A 16,491-nucleotide genomic window follows, 5' to 3' on the forward strand; every position below is an offset into this window, starting at 1 on the left:
TGTGTGGTTACAGCCGGCATGGGTTCGAATCCGGCCCACTGTCCTTTCCATCCTCCCTGTCTTTCCAACATTTTTCTATGCTTAAATAAAAGCTAAACAAATATATAAAATACTTTTAACCCTTTTGTAGTGTTTGGGTCTGTGGGACCAATTTTCAGTGTTTGAAAAAATGTAAATGATACAATTAGTAATCTGAGACTCATTGGCCTTGGCTCATTTTCTGTGAAGAACATGCAAAATAACACATTTTCATTGAGTGCACCCCCTGCACATTTATATTACATGTGGTGTTCGGGTCCACTGGACCTGAGGGTAATGAAAATGTGGTGTTCGGGTCCACTGCTGTTTCAACATAGCACCAAGAACCTGTCTGTCTCCCGCTTTTCTCACACTCCGTACCCTTTGTAGTGTGTGAAACTACACAATGTTATTACATCACATTATTTTGATACATTGTAAAAAATGCAGTATTTTCCCACACTACCCCAGCCAGGTGCAAATTGGGTGAGGGACACAAATAAATAGCTTTGCATGTGTGGCTCCTTACCACAATCAATCAGTGTAGCAGTACTCTTCTTGTGTTGTGTACAATCAATCATCGACATGAACTCCAACTTGTAACACCAGTCATGGAGCTTTATTCTGATAGGAACAGCACAAAATTATACCAAAATAATACAATTACAATATACAATATAATATCTTTAACAATGTACCTGATAGGAACAGCACCAAATTGCACGTCATGCAATGCACGGCTCACCATCCAACTCTGCACTCACGCACTGTACAAAATATACAAACCCCCTCCACCACACACAGTAAGTTGCTAGCTAGTATTAGCTGAAATTCTCTACAACAAAATGCACAACCATTATGCACCAAAAAACGCTGCATCTTATGTGTGATGTTCGAATAACATTTACAAACAAATTGATATAAATTGTACATTTAAATCATCACTTGGGAGTATAAAAATCACTTTTGACATACAGTGCTTTGCAACCAACAACTTACCGCTGGTTTGGCGCTTGTTCACTGGGACGATTCTAACTGAAACATCCTCCCTTGTAAGCAAGCCACGCAAACCAGCCAATAAGATGCCATGTTGAGTAGGTGAAGGCAAGACAAAAATAAGCCAATGGGGTTTTGGTTTTAACAATAAAGTGGCAAGGGGAATCACCAATATAACCCTGTTACACTCCCCCTTACTGAATTCCACTTGCAAACAAAAATAATAAAATACAAAACCACACTGTGCAAACATACCAGGTACAGAGACACTCAACATATGTACAGAATAATCCAGAGAAGAAAAATTTTTTTTTAGATATTTTTATACGACCTAATAGAGAAAACTAAAAGGTAAAGCTGTGTATATCGAGGACGCAGACCCTGCTTTAAAACAGTCACTAAATATTCCAGTCATTAGACTATTCTCCTTGAGAATTAGAGTGAAAAGTGGTTGATCAATCCCCTTAGCCCTCATAGGTAAACATGCCTGTTACATGTTAAGTACACTCAGTGACTTTAAAACATCCAAGTAATAAAATAAACTACCATAAGAGACTTTATCATATCCGTCACATTATCATCCTGCAACCTCTAATCATGGTCACAATGATGTAAAAACAAAACATGTCAATACCATTGACCCTCTCTATTCACATATTAACCTTCAAGAGCCAACTTTCTGCTGATTCATAATCTCAATCAGTCTTGACACTGGTTTAACCTCTTACATCTAGACGTTCCGCTAGCGGAACACCTGCTCCAATATCCAATGATAGGCGTGGCGCGAATTACAAATTCCTCAAAAATCCCAAAACTTCAATTTTTCAAACATATGACTATTTTACACCATTTTAAAGACAATACTCTCCTTTATCTAACCATACTGTCCGATTTCAAAAAGGCTTTACAGCGAAAGCAAAACATTAGATTATGTCAGCAGAGTACCCAGCCAGAAATAATCAGACACCCATTTTTCAAGCTAGCATATAATGTCACAAAAAACAAAACCACAGCTAAATGCAGCACTAACCTTTGATGATCTTCATCAGATGACAACCCTAGGACATTATGTTATACAATACATGCATGTTTTGTTCAATCAAGTTCATATTTATATCAAAAACCAGCTTTTTACATTAGCATGTGACGTTCAGAACTAGCATTCCCACCTAACACTTCCGGTGAATTTACTAAATTACTCACGATAAACGTTCACAAAGAAACATAACAATTATTTTAAGAATTATAGATACAGAACTCCTTTGTGCAATCGAGGTGTCCGATTTTAAAATAGCTTTTCGGTGAAAGCACATTTTGCAATATTCTGAGTAGATAGCCCAGCCATCACGGCTAGCTATTTTGACACCCACCAAGTTTGACCCTCACCAAACTCCGATTTACTATTAGAGAAGTTTGATTACCTTTGGTGTTCTTCGTCAGAAAGCACTCCCAGGACTGCTACTTCAATAACAAATGTTGGTTTGGTTCAAAATAATCCATAGTTATATCCAAATAGCGGCGTTTTGTTCGTGCGTTCAACACTATCCAAGGGTGACGAAGGGTTACGCGCCCGACGCGTTTCGTGTATTCCATTACCGTACTTCGAAGCATGTCAACCGCTGTTTAAAATCAATTTTTATGCCATTTTTCTCGTAAAAAAGCGATAATATTCCGACTGGGAGTAGTTGTTTTCGTTCAAAGAGAGAGAAAGTAAACATGGAGTCGACTCGTGCACGAGCCTCAGTCTCATAGTACTCTGACCGGCCACTATCCAAACGCCCTAATGTTTTTCAGCCAGGGCCTGCAAAGCCACGATTCCGCTTTTTTCCGCCTTCTGAGAGCCCATGGGAGCCGTAGGAAGTGTCACGTAACAGCAGAGATCCCCTGTTTTGGATAGAGATAATCAAGAAGGCCAAGAAATGGTCAGACAGGGTACTTCCTGTACAGAATCTTCTCAGGTTTTGGCCTGCCAAATGAGTTCTGTTATACTCACAGACACCATTCAAACAGTTTTAGAAACTTTGGAGTGTTTTCTATCCAAAGCTAATAATTATATGCATATTCTAGTTTCTGGGCAGGAGTAATAATCAGATTAAATCGGGTACGTTTTTTATCCGGCCGTGAAAATACTGCCCCCTATCTATAACAGGTTAAATAGTCTTCCTGCCCTTGACCTAATACGACCCCGAGTACCTTCAACTGCAAAGGAGTGACAGTGTTGTGTACTGTTGCAATAGTGGGTCTGTCAACACAGTTAGTGCGTAACTGATCAGTTAAGGAATGGTCCGAGTTTGGTAAGTCACTACGGATATCGTAAGCAGACTGGTCAATTATCTCACTCACTACACTGTTACGGTCTCGGTCAGATTCTTGAAGACACTCTGATCGAGGCAGACCTTCCAGCTGCAGTATATCTTCCACATAATCCAAAGGTGGAATATCCTGAGCATCCAAGGATCGCACATCACCCTCCAGGCTTGTGTCACCTGTTCCTTCACAAGGCAACTCTGACACCCACACTCTTGTTCTGTACTCAGCATCATCATCCACTGCAGTGTCCATGGCAGCTGAGACCACAAAGCTGTCACTCATTTCCTCAGACTCTGTTAATCCAGACATGTCGGTTCCCTCATCAACGGCAGCATGGGGAAGAGGAAGAAAGTTGACTGGCATTATCAGGTTGCGATGTACCGTCTTCTCCTGTCCAGTGGAGCTGTTCTGAATCTTAAAAGTGTGACTGTCAGCATTCAATCCAGTGACAAGGTAGACAGTATCCTCCCAACGGTCAGCGAGCTTCCGCTTTCCTCGCTCCCCCTTGTTAGCCAGCAAAACTCGATCCCCAATCTCCACTGGTGCTCCTCTGACTCTTCTGTCATAAAGGTCAGCATGCCTCTTCAACTGCTTTGCTGCAGATGCCTGTGCTGTATTCATGGCTTCTTTCAGATCTCTCAAAGACTGAACATAGTCGACAACTTCTGGGTTCTCTGTGACAGAGCCAAAGACTATGTCAACAGGCAGTCTTGGCGTCCTCCCAAACATTAGCAGGAAAGGGGCAAAGCCTGTGGTCTCGTGGATTGTACAATTGTACGCAAATGTGAGGGACTTCAGCGCCTGAGGCCATCTGTGCTCTGCTCTCGTCGGCAGGGCTTGGATCATGTTTCCCAACGTCCTATTCATCCTTTCGCAGGACCCGTTCCCCATCGGATGGTACGGCGTGATGTGAGACTTCTGAACACCTGCAACACTCAACAGTTCGGCTATTAAAGCGCTCTCAAAGTTGGCTCCCTGGTCTGAGTGTATACGGCGAGGCATCCCGTAGACACAGAAATAGTTGTTCCACAACTGATGAGCTACTGACTTAGCAGACTGGTTCGGACACAAGAAGGCATGAGCCAATTTGGTAAAGTGGTCAGTAACAACGAGCACATCCAAGGACTTGTTTGAAGAATCTTCTGCAGACCAAAAGTCTATGCACACTAGTTCAAGAGGCTCAGCTGTTATTATGCTCTCAAGAGGAGCTCTTGCTTCCGGATCAGGAGTCTTGCTCACGACGCATCTCCTGCAGCACTTCACATATGCTTTAACCTCCCTCTCCAGGCCATGCCAGAAGAACCTCTGTCTTGTCAGGTAGACTGTTCTCTGTTGGCCCTGGTGGCCAGCTTCATCATGGACACCCTTCAACACCATTGCTTTCATGGTGGCTGGAACCACATACAGATATGTTTTCTTCTTTGTGACCACATTCTTCGAAACACGATACAGTACACCCATCTTCATGGTCAACTTGTCCCAACTTCTGAGAAGACACAAAACCTCAACACTCTCATGGGCACGCTCTCTCCGGGACGGTCTTCTCCCCCTCTCCACAAAGAAGATCTGTGTGAATGAAGAACAGCTGCAACTTCATGTCTCGATAAAGCACCAGATGGGGGGGTCAACAGTAGCCTGACAGCTAATGAACACTTCATTGGAGTCAGAGGCTTTGTCAAAGGGGTGGCTGGACCAGCGAAACACATCTTGCACTCTGTCTGTGCGTACAGCGTTAGCTTCAGCTAGTAAGGTCTCGTACGGGACCCTTGTCAGGCGATGGAGTGCACTGGGTCGTACGAAGGGCTCTCTGCTCAAAGCATCTGCAACAACATTTATTTTTCCAGGGATGTACTTGATGTCAAACTCATACGGTGCCAGCTTGGCGACCCATCTCTGTTCACAAGCATCAAGCTTTGGTCAGAATGTATGTCAAGGGATTATTATCCGTCCATACCGTGAACTGCTGTCCCCGTAGCCAGTGGTGGAACTTGTCACAGATAGCCCATTTCATGGCAAAGAACTCGAGCCTGTGCGCAGGACACCTCGACTGCGCATAACTGAGGGACTTGCTCGCGAAGGCTATAGGTCTCGCTGTAGCTCCCTGTTCCTGCACCTGGGACAGCACAGCACCTAAGCCGTTGCTGGACGCATCCACCGAGAGTAGAAAGGGTTTGTCGAAGTTGGGGTGGGCCAACAAAACTTGGTCCAGTAAGGCTTGCTTTAGCTGGAATAAGGCCTGTCTGCATTCTGTTGTCCAGTCGGCAGCCGTCAACTTCCTGACAGGTGAGCGTCGCTTCTTTTTCCAGCGTGGAGCCTTGTGTCCAGTAGTCAATCCAAAGAGAGGCTTTGCGATGGTCGAGCAACTTTCAATGAACTGTTGATAATACACCACGATCCCAAGGAATGACCTCAATTTCTTCTGAGATGGAATGTCAGTGCCATCTTCCATCAGATCAGCTTCTGTTACTCCTGTAATGGCCCTCACCTTCTCAGGGTCTGTAGCTACACCATCCGCACTAATGATATGCCCCAGAAACCTCACAGACCTCTACAGAAAGTTACACTTTTTTGGCACCAACTTCAGGTTGTGAGCCTTGAGACGTTCAAAAACCATTTCCAGGCGCTGTATAGCCAGATCTTCAGTGGGCGCATAGACCAAGACATCGTCAAAGTAACACAGCAGGCTAAGAAAGTTCTGATCCCCAAAGATGTTTAGCATCATCCTCATAAAGGTTGCAGGACTATTACATAACCCCTGTGGCATACGATTGTATTCATACAATCCAAATGGCGACGTAAAAGCTGTGAATCTCCGGTCATCCTCATGCACTTCCACATTGTAGTAGCCAGAGGTAAGGTCCATTGTCGAGAAAAAGGCATTTCCACCTAAAGCAGCCAGCGCGTCAGCCTGGTGAGGGAGTGGGTGTGCGTCTTTGATGGTGCGAGCATTGAGCAAACGAAAATCAGTAGAATCTCAGGTCTCCAGACTTCTTCCATACAAGGACAAGGGGAGATGCGAACTCACTACTAGACTTCCTTATGATTTCACGTTCTTCCATCTCATTCAATGCTTGCTTGAGCTTCTCATAATGATTTGGTGAAAGGCGTCGGTAGGGCATCCGAAAGGGTTTCTCATCACTCAGTTGAATGCGGTGAAGACATCCATAAGCTTTTCCACAATCCAACTTGTGCCTGGAAAAAATGGACTGGTACTCAGCTATGAGCTGGATGATTTTCTTCTTACCAGCAGGAGACACTTGACAGGAGTCGACATCAATATCAGTCAAACCTAAGTCACGTAAGACCTCAGGAATGCTTGAACTGTCAGGTCCGTCAGTATCGTGAAGTTGGCTGGAACCGTCATCAGTCAGTGTCAAGTCATCTTGGCAGTCAGTGAGTATATCAGCCGTTCTCTGCACTTGCTGCTGAAAAGCTGCTGATGAATCATCATTCACACACGAAGAGTCAAAGTCCTCCAGAGCCATGCAAGGAAAGACATCGGCTAGAGTGGCGTTTCGTCTCAATGTCAGTGTCTTCTGAGAAGGGTTTATCACTCTAACAGGGAGCCACCCATCCCCCCCTCAATAGAGCTACTGTCCTCCCTACCAGGATTGACCTTGGTGTTGACCTTGAACTGCTGGGCTCAATGAGAACAGCACTGCCAGCTGATAGATTCTGAGTGTTTCGTAGTCTGCCCCAGACTAAGTGCTCCTGCATAGGCTCTAGAGTCACAGCCCCTTTTAGTACATTTACATTTAAGTCATTTAGCAGACGCTCTTATCCAGAGCGACTTACAAATTGGTGCATTCACCTTATAATATCCAGTGGAACAACCACTTTACAATAGTGCATCTAAATCTTTTAAGGGGGGGTTAGAAGGATTACTTTATCCTATCCCAGGTATTCCTTAAAGAGGTGGGGTTTCGGGTGTCTCCGGAAGGTGGTGATTGACTCCGCTGTCCTGGCGTCGTGAGGGAGCTTGTTCCACCATTGGGGTGCCAGAGCAGCGAACAGTTTTGACTGGGCTGAGCGGGAGCTGTGCTTCCTCAGAGGTAGGGAGGCGAGCAGGCCAGAGGTGGATGAACGCAGTGCCCTTGTTTGGGTGTAGGGCCTGATCAGAGCCTGAAGGTACGGAGGTGCCGTTCCCCTCACAGCTCCGTAGGCAAGCACCATGGTCTTGTAGCGGATGCGAGCTTCGACTGGAAGCCAGTGGAGAGAGCGGAGGAGCGGGGTGACGTGAGAGAACTTGGGAAGGTTGAACACCAGACGGGCTGCGGCGTTCTGGATGAGTTGTAGGGGTTTAACCTCTATGGGCTAGGCGGGATGAATTCGTCCCACCTACGTAACAGCCACTTGAAGCCTGTGGCGCGATTTTCAAAACCTTAAAAATCCTATTACTTCAATTTCTCAAACATATGACTATTTTACAGCTATTTAACCTGTTAGGGCTAGGGGGCAGCATTGACACGGCTGGATAAAAAACATACCCGATTTAATCTGGTTACCACTCCTACCCAGTAACTAGAATATGCATATACTTATTACATATGGATAGAAAACACCCTACATTTTCTAAAACTGTTTGAATGGTGTCTGTGAGTATAACAGAACTCAAATGGCAGGTCAAAACCTGAGAGATTCCTTTACAGGAAGTGGCCTGTCTGACCATTTGTTGAACTTCTTTTCCATCTCTATCATTTACTAAGGATCTCTGCTCTAACGTGACACTTCCCACGTCTTCCATAGGCTCTCAGAGCCCGGAAAAAACAGAATGTCGTCATTCCAGCCCCAGGCTGAAACACATTATCGCCTTTCTCAAGTGGCCGATCAAGAGACACTGGCTTATGCGCGTGACCTCGACCGCCCCCGCCTTTGGGATTTTTTCCTCTGTTTGCCGAAAAGGAGATTCCCTGTCGGAATATTATCGCTTTTCTACGAGAAAAATGTCGTAAAAATTGATTTTAAACAGCGGTTGACATGCTTCGAGTACGGTAATGGAATACTTAGAATTTTATTGTCACGAATTGCGCCATGCGCGTGACACTTCTTTACTATTTCGGATAGTGTCTGAACGCATACGAACAAACGCCGCTATTCGGATATAACGATGGATTATTTTGGACCAAACCAACATTTGTTATTGAAGTAGCAGTCCTGGGTGTGTATTCTGACGAAGACAACAAAAGGTAATGAAACTTTTATAATAGTAAATATGATTATGGTGAGTGCTAAACTTGCCGGGTGTCTAAATAAGCGAGCCCGTGATGCCTGGGCTATGTACTTAGAATATTGCAAAATGTGCTTTCACCAAAAAGCTATTTTAAAATCGGACATATCGAGTGCATAGAGGAGGTCTGTATCTATAATTCTTAAAATAATTGTTATGCTTTTTGTGAACGTTTATCGTGAGTAATTTAGTAAAATGTTAGCGAATTCCCGGAAGTTTGCGGGGTATGCTAGTTCTGAACGTCACATGCTAATGTAAAAAGCTGGTTTTTGATATAAATATGAACTTGATTGAACAAAACATGCATGTATTGTATAACATAATGTCCTAGGGTTGTCATCTGATGAAGATCATCAAAGGTGAGTGCTGCATTTAGCTGTCTTCTGGGTTTTGGTGACATTATATGCTGGCTTGAAAAATGGGTGTCTGATTATTTCTGGCTTGGTACTCTGCTGACATAATCTAATGTTTTGCTTTCGTTGTAAAGCCTTTTTGAAATCGGACAGTGTGGTTAGATTAACGAGAGTCTTGTCTTTAAATGGCTGTAAAATAGTCATATGTTTGAGAAATTGAAGTAATAGGATTTTTAAGGTTTTGAAAATCGCGCCACAGGATAGCAGTGGCTGTTACGTAGGTGGGACGAATTCGTCCCGCCTAGCCTAGAGAGGTTAAAGACAAGACTCTCGTTAATCTAACCACACTGTCCGATTTCAAAAAGGCTTTACAACGAAAGCAAAACATTAGATTATGTCAGCAGAGTACCAAGCCAGAAATAATCAGACACCCATTTTTCAAGCTAGCATATAATGTCACCAAAACCCAGAAGACAGCTAAATGCAGCACTCACCTTTGATGATCTTCATCAGATGACAACCCTAGGACATTATGTTATACAATACATGCATGTTTTGTTCAATCAAGTTCATATTTATATCAAAAACCAGCTTTTTACATTAGCATGTGACGTTCAGAACTAGCATACCCCCCGCAAACTTCCGGGGAATTCGCTAACATTTTACTAAATTACTCACTATAAACGTTCACAAAAAGCATAAATAATTTTAAGAATTATAGATACAGACCTCCTCTATGCACTCGATATGTCCGATTTTAAAATAGCTTTTTGGTGAAAGCACATTTTGCAATATTCTAAGTTCATAGCCCAGGCATCACGGGCTAGCTATTTAGACACCCGGCAAGTTTAGCACTCACCATAATCATATTTACTATTATAAAAGTTTGATTACCTTTTGTTGTCTTCGTCAGAATGCACTCCCAGGACTGCTACTTCAATAACAAATGTTGGTTTGGTCCAAAATAATCCATCGTTATATCCGAATAGCGGCGTTTTGTTCGTGCGTTCCAGACACTATCCGAAATGGTAAAGAAGGGTCGTGCGCATGGCGCAATTCGTGACCAAAAAATTCTAAATATTCCATTACCGTACTTCGAAGCATGTCAACCGCTGTTTAAAATCAATTTTTACGCCATTTTTCTCGTAGAAAAGCGATAATATTCCGACAGGGAATCTCCTTTTCAGCAAACAGAGGAAAAAATCACAAAGGCGGGGGCGGTCGGGTCACGCGCATAAGCCCAGAGTCCCTTGATCGGCCACTTGAGAAAGGCGATAATGTGTTTCAGCCTGGGGCTGGGATGACGACATTCTGTTTTTTCCCGGGCTCTGAGCGCCTATGGACGACGTAGGAAGTGTCACGTTAGAGCAGAGATCCTTAGTAAAAGATAGAGATGGAAAAGAAGTTCAAGAAATGGTCAGACAGGCCACTTCCTGTAAAGGAATCTCTCAGGTTTTGACCTGCCATTTGAGTTCTGTTATACTCACAGACACCATTCAAACAGTTTTAGAAACTTTAGGGTGTTTTCTATCCATATGTAATAAGTATATGCATATTCTAGTTACTGGGTAGGAGTGGTAACCAGATTAAATCGGGTATGTTTTTTATCCAGCCGTGTCAATACTGCCCCCTAGCCCTAACAGGTTAATGGCACAGGCAGGGAGCCCAGCCAACAACGAGTTGCAGTAATCCAGACGGGAGATGACAAGTGCCTGGATTAGGACCTGCGCCGCTTCCTGTGTGAGGCAGGGTCGTATTCTGCGAATGTTGTAGAGCATGAACCTACAAGATCGGGTCACCGCCTTGATGTTAGTGGAGAACGACAGGGTGTTGTCCAGGGTCACGCCGAGGCTCTTAGCACTCTGGGAGGAGGACACAAGGGAGTTGTCAACCGTGATGGCGAGATCATGGAACGGGCAGTCCTTCCCCAGGAGGAAGAGCAGCTCCGTCTTGCCGAGGTTCAGCTTGAGGTGGTGATCCGTCATCCACAATGATATGTCTGCCAGACATGCAGAGATGCGATTCGCCACCTGGTTGTCAGAAGGGGGAAAGGAGAAGATTAATTGTGTGTCATCTGCATAGCAATGATATGAGAGACCATGTGAGGATATGACAGAGCCAAGTGACTTGGTGTATAGCGAGAATAGGAGTGGGCCTAGAACAGAGCCCTGGGGGACACCAGTGGTGAGAGCACGTGGTGCGGAGACAGATTCTCGCCACGCCACCTGGTAGGAGCGACCTGTCAGGTAGGACGCAATCCAAGCGTGGGCCGCGCCGGAGATGCCCAGCTCGGAGAGGGTGGAGAGGAGGATCTGATGGTTCACGGTATCAAAGGCAGCAGATAGGTCTAGAAGGATGAGAGCAGAGGAGAGAGAGTTAGCTTTAGCAGTGCGGAGAGCCTCCGTGACACAGAGAAGAGCAGTCTCAGTTGAATGCCCAGTCTTGAAACCTGACTGATTAGGATCAAGAAGGTCATTCTGAGAGAGATAGCAAGAGAGCTGGCCAAGGACGGCACGTTCAAGAGTTTTGGAGAGAAAGGAAAGAAGGGATACTGGTCTGCAGTTGTTGACATCGGAGGGATCGAGTGTAGGTTTTTTTCAGAAGGGGTGCAACTCTCGCTCTCTTGAAGACGGAAGGGACGTAGCCAGCGGTCAAGGATGAGTTGATGAGCGAGGTGAGGTAGGGGAGAAGGTCTCCGGAAATGGTCTGGAGAAGAGAGGAGGGGATAGGGTCAAGTGGGCAGGTTGTTGGGCGGCCGGCCGTCACAAGACGCGAGATTTCATCTGGAGAGAGAGGGGAGAAAGAGGTCAAAGCACAGGGTAGGGCAGTGTGAGCAGGACCAGCGGTGTCGTTTGACTTAGCAAACGAGGATCGGATGTCGTCAACCTTCTTTTCAAAATGGTTGACGAAGTCATCCTCAGAGAGGGAGGAGGGGGGGGGGAAGGAGGATTCAGGAGGGAGGAGAAGGTAGCAAAGAGCTTCCTAGGGTTAGAGGCAGATGCTTGGAGTTTAGAGTGGTAGAAAGTGGCTTTAGCAGCAGAGACAGAAGAGGAAAATGTAGAGAGGAGGGAGTGAAAGGATGCCAGGTCCGCAGGGAGGCGAGTTTTCCTCCATTTCCGCTCGGCTGCCCGGAGCCCTGTTCTGTGAGCTCGCAGTGAGTCGTCGAGCCACGGAGCAGGAGGGGAGGACCGAGCCGGCCTGGAGGATAGGGGACAGAGGAAATCAAAGGATGCAGAGAGGGAGGAGAGGAGGGTTGAGGAGGCAGAATCAGGAGATAGGTTGGAGAAGGTTTGAGCAGAGGGAAGAGATGATAGGATGGAAGAGGAGAGAGTAGCGGGAGAGAGAGAGCGAAGGTTGGGACGGCGCAATACCATCTGAGTAGGGGCAGAGTGAGAAGTGTTGGATGAGAGCGAGAGGGAAAAGGATACAAGGTAGTGGTCGGAGACTTGGAGGGGAGTTGCAATGAGATTAGTGGAAGAACAGCATCTAGTAAAGATGAGGTCAAGCGTATTGCCTGCCTTGTGAGTAGGGGGGGAAGGTGAGAGGGTGAGGTCAAAGGAGGAGAGGAGTGGAAAGAAGGAGGCAGAGAGGAATGAGTCAAAGGTAGACGTGGGGAGGTTAAAGTCACCCAGAACTGTGAGAGGTGAGCCATCCTCAGGAAAGGAACTTATCAAGGCGTCAAGCTCATTGATGAACTCTCCAAGGGAACCTGGAGGGCGATAAATGATAAGGATGTTAAGCTTGAAAGGGCTGGTAACTGTGACAGCATGGAATTCAAATGAGGAGATAGACAGATGGGTCAGGGGAGAAAGAGAGAATGTCCACTTGGGAGAGATGAGGATTCCAGTTCCAACTTTGTCAGGAACTTCACTGTCTCTCCATCTCTCCACATTAGCCATCATGTTGATTAGCTTGCTCTCCTCACCCCCGTCACACACAGGAGTATAAACCCTCTTCCAGAGATCTCCATTAGTCTTCAGGTGGCGAATCAAGTGCTTTAGGAGATTGCTGCCCAAGATGAGCTCATCACTCTGGCCTTCAACCACCAGTGTAGGCACGGCAACTCTACAGCCGTACACCTCCATCTCCAGCTCACATACTCCCAAAGGCCTCGTCTTCAACCCACCACAACCAACCAAGACTACCTCTGTAGGACTCAATGATGGACTTTTCAACACTCCTGCATGCAACAGTTCAGGTAAGACCCTAGAGCTCAAGGTATAAGCCATGGACCCACTGTCAAGCATAGCTCTCACTTCTACTTCTCCAATTAACACCTTGCCATAGAATAAATCATCATATGGGGAAAGTCTGTGTGTTCTGCATTATGATACTCTTCTCAGTCTCCATTTCGTCACAAACACTTATATACAGACTCCAAATCAACAGCTCTCACCGATGGGGACTCTACAAAAGGCCCAACACTCTCCCCTTCTACATGCAGGCCTACTAGTTTCCCGGGAGCTGAGCAGTGATTACTGTAGGGACTCCACCAGCTGTGCTCAGAGCTGCGGTCTTGGGGCACTGAGAGCGTGCGTGGCCAGCTACATGACAAAGAAAGCAGAGGTGATTGGCCCTGCAGTGAAAGTGAGTATCATGTCCAGCATCCCTGCACACATCACATGGCCCATTAGACTTCAATTTGCTCCTATTCCCTTTTTGGAACTTACGGTCCGACTGTTGTGGCATCTGCTCCAGCACACGCTCCAGCATTGCAAGGATACGTTCCATCGGCTCAGCTGAGCCCTGAATAGTCTGGGCTGGGGGAGGCAACACATTATGCACTTCCATGTGGGGACTCACAGCAGGCATGGTGATTGGCATGACAGCACCAACTTCCTGCTTCATTGTTGCGATGGCTGGGGTCACCTTAGATCAGTGAGAGTACCTCTGCTCCCTCCTGTATTCATCCAACCTCTCATGAACATCTGCAGCGGTCCACTGCTGTAATGGCTTGCACTTAAAGATAAGCGGCAGTTCAGCGTTAGGGCAATGTCTGATGAACATGACTGTGAGCTCACGAGATGGGTCTTCAACACTTTTGTTCTGTCTCTTTAGACAATCTTCAGCAACCTCCATAGCCCTGTTCAGTCTGAGCCAATAGTCGAATGGTTGTTCATCAGTCAGAGGTAATGTGGCATAAAAGTCAGCGAGGGGCATGCTTGAAAAAGCAGTGTCACTAAAATGTTGTTTCAATATGTCAAAGATGGGACTCGGGCCTTTAGATAAATCAACGTGGGCCCTTCCCATAAGCCTACCCATAACCTCATCTGCTTGGTCCATCCCAGATACGCCCCTCTTACGCATGTAAACCATGACCATATCCTCCCACTCATGCACTGTGCACGTTTCAGAGCCATCCCCCCGAAAGTACACTGGTTCCCTGATATCAGACTTCAATACCAGGTTCAGGCCTGACACATCCATACCCCTAGAGCTGCATGCATTCCCCATAACATTGTCCCCAACATGTCCAACAATTGCCTTTGACTCCAAACAGGAGGCAATGTTCTCCCCAATGGAATGACCAATCTGCTGTACTATGTCTGCTATGAAATTCATGGAGACCTCCCCACTCCCTGTATTTGGCAAAACTCTTTCATACACATCCTTGGGCGTTTCCATGGATAAACTATCATCAAAACCCTCCAGTTTAGGCATAGGTGTAGAAGCAACCGGAAATTTTGGCTGAACCCCTACCAACAGATGGTGACAGATTAAATGTCAGGAAATCCCTACCTCTCCCAACACCTTCCATCTTAACAATGGGAAATCAACACATTAATAAAAATGGAAATATATATATATATATATTTTTTTTTACCTCGTCAAAATCTAACCTATATCTAGTACACTGGTAAAACTCACCCTACTTATATACGTTAGAATTGCAAATAAACAAGTAACACAAAAGTTATCGTTTATCTGTGAAGAAAGTCTCAACCAGAGAAATCATCCATTTCGATAGTAAAACGTCGCAGTAGCGCCCTCTTGTGGCGAAATGCGATATTGCCATAAACTGCATCAGCAACGTCTTATCTGATTCTTCAACGGCAACCACGGCGAAGTTCTGAGATGGAAATCCAGCGAAGGATGATCCGATCCAGAAGAACGGTCACGGCACCACTGTAACAGTACTCTTCTTGCGTTGTGTACAATCAATCATCGATACGAACTCCAACTTGTAACACCAGTCATGGAGCTTTATTCTGATAGGAACAGCACAAAATTATACCAAAATAATACAATTACAATATACAATATAATATCTTTAACAATGTACCTGATAGGAACAGCACCAAATTGCACGTCATGCAATGCACGGCTCACCATCCAACTCTGCACTCACGCACTGTACAAAATATACAAACCCCCTCCACCACACACAGTAAGTTGCTAGCTAGTATTAGCTGAAATTCTCTACAACAAAATGCACAACCATTATTCACCAAAAAACGCTGCATCTTATGTGTGATGTTCGAATAACATTTACAAACAAAGTGATATAAATTGTACATTAAAATCATCACCTGGGAGTATAAAAATCACTTTTGACTTACAGTGCTTTGCAACCAACAATTTACCGCTGGTTTGGCGCATGTTCACTGGGACGATTCTAACTGAAACATCCTCCCTCGTAAGCAAGCCACGCAAACCAGCCAATAAGATGCCATGTTGAGTAGGTGAAGGCAAGACAAAAATAAAACCAAAACCCCATTGGCTTAACAATAAAGTGGCAAGGGGAATCACCAATATAACCCTGTTACATCAGCATGGCAAAAATAATCTCTGTTCAGAGGGCCTTAGAAATCATTTGAGAGAGAGAGAGAGAGAGAGAGAGAGAGAGAGAGAGAGAGAGAGAGAGAGAGAGAGAGAGAGAGAGAGAGAGAGAGAGAGAGAGAGAGAGAGAGAGAGAGAGAGAGAGAGAGAGAGAGAGAGAGAGAGAGAGAGAGAGAGAGAGAGAGAGAGAGAGAGAGAGAGAGAGAGAGAGAGAGAGAGAGAGAGAGAGAGAGAGAGAGAGAGAGAGAGAGAGAGAGAGAGAGAGAGAGAGACTAGCGTGGAAAGAGTGTCTTCCACTTTGGAAGATGAAGAATTTTCAGAAATATGAGGATCTTGTCTCTGTCAATTTGGAGTCTGACAGTGAGTTGGAAGGAGAGGATGAGATTGACCCTCAGCCAGCCGACCAGCTCATCAGCAGCCTGCAGGAGGAAAAATATGGATGTCAAAAAATTGTGAAATTGAATGGTCTTTTTGCCCAAGGAATGAGCCACCCGCATGGCTGCCAATGTGATAAGGATGCAACCAGGGCCGATGCGGATGGCGGTTACTCGTGTGCAGGACATAATCTTCTTTTGAACTGTCAGACACCATCCAGAAAATCATTCTGGACTGCACTAATATGGAGGGAAGGCATGTTTTTGGAAAGAGATGAAAGGAGATGGGCTATTTACATGCATACTTTGGGGTTCTTATCCTTGCTGGTGTTTTCAGATCCAATGGGGAATCCACAGAATCCCTGTGGGATGCAGAAACTGGCAGAGAACTTTTCTGTGCAACAATGTCTCTGGAAAACTTCCACATTATTTC

This window comes from Salmo salar, chromosome ssa03 (assembly GCF_905237065.1).
Source record: "Salmo salar chromosome ssa03, Ssal_v3.1, whole genome shotgun sequence".
Taxonomy (NCBI): Eukaryota; Metazoa; Chordata; class Actinopteri; order Salmoniformes; family Salmonidae; genus Salmo; species Salmo salar.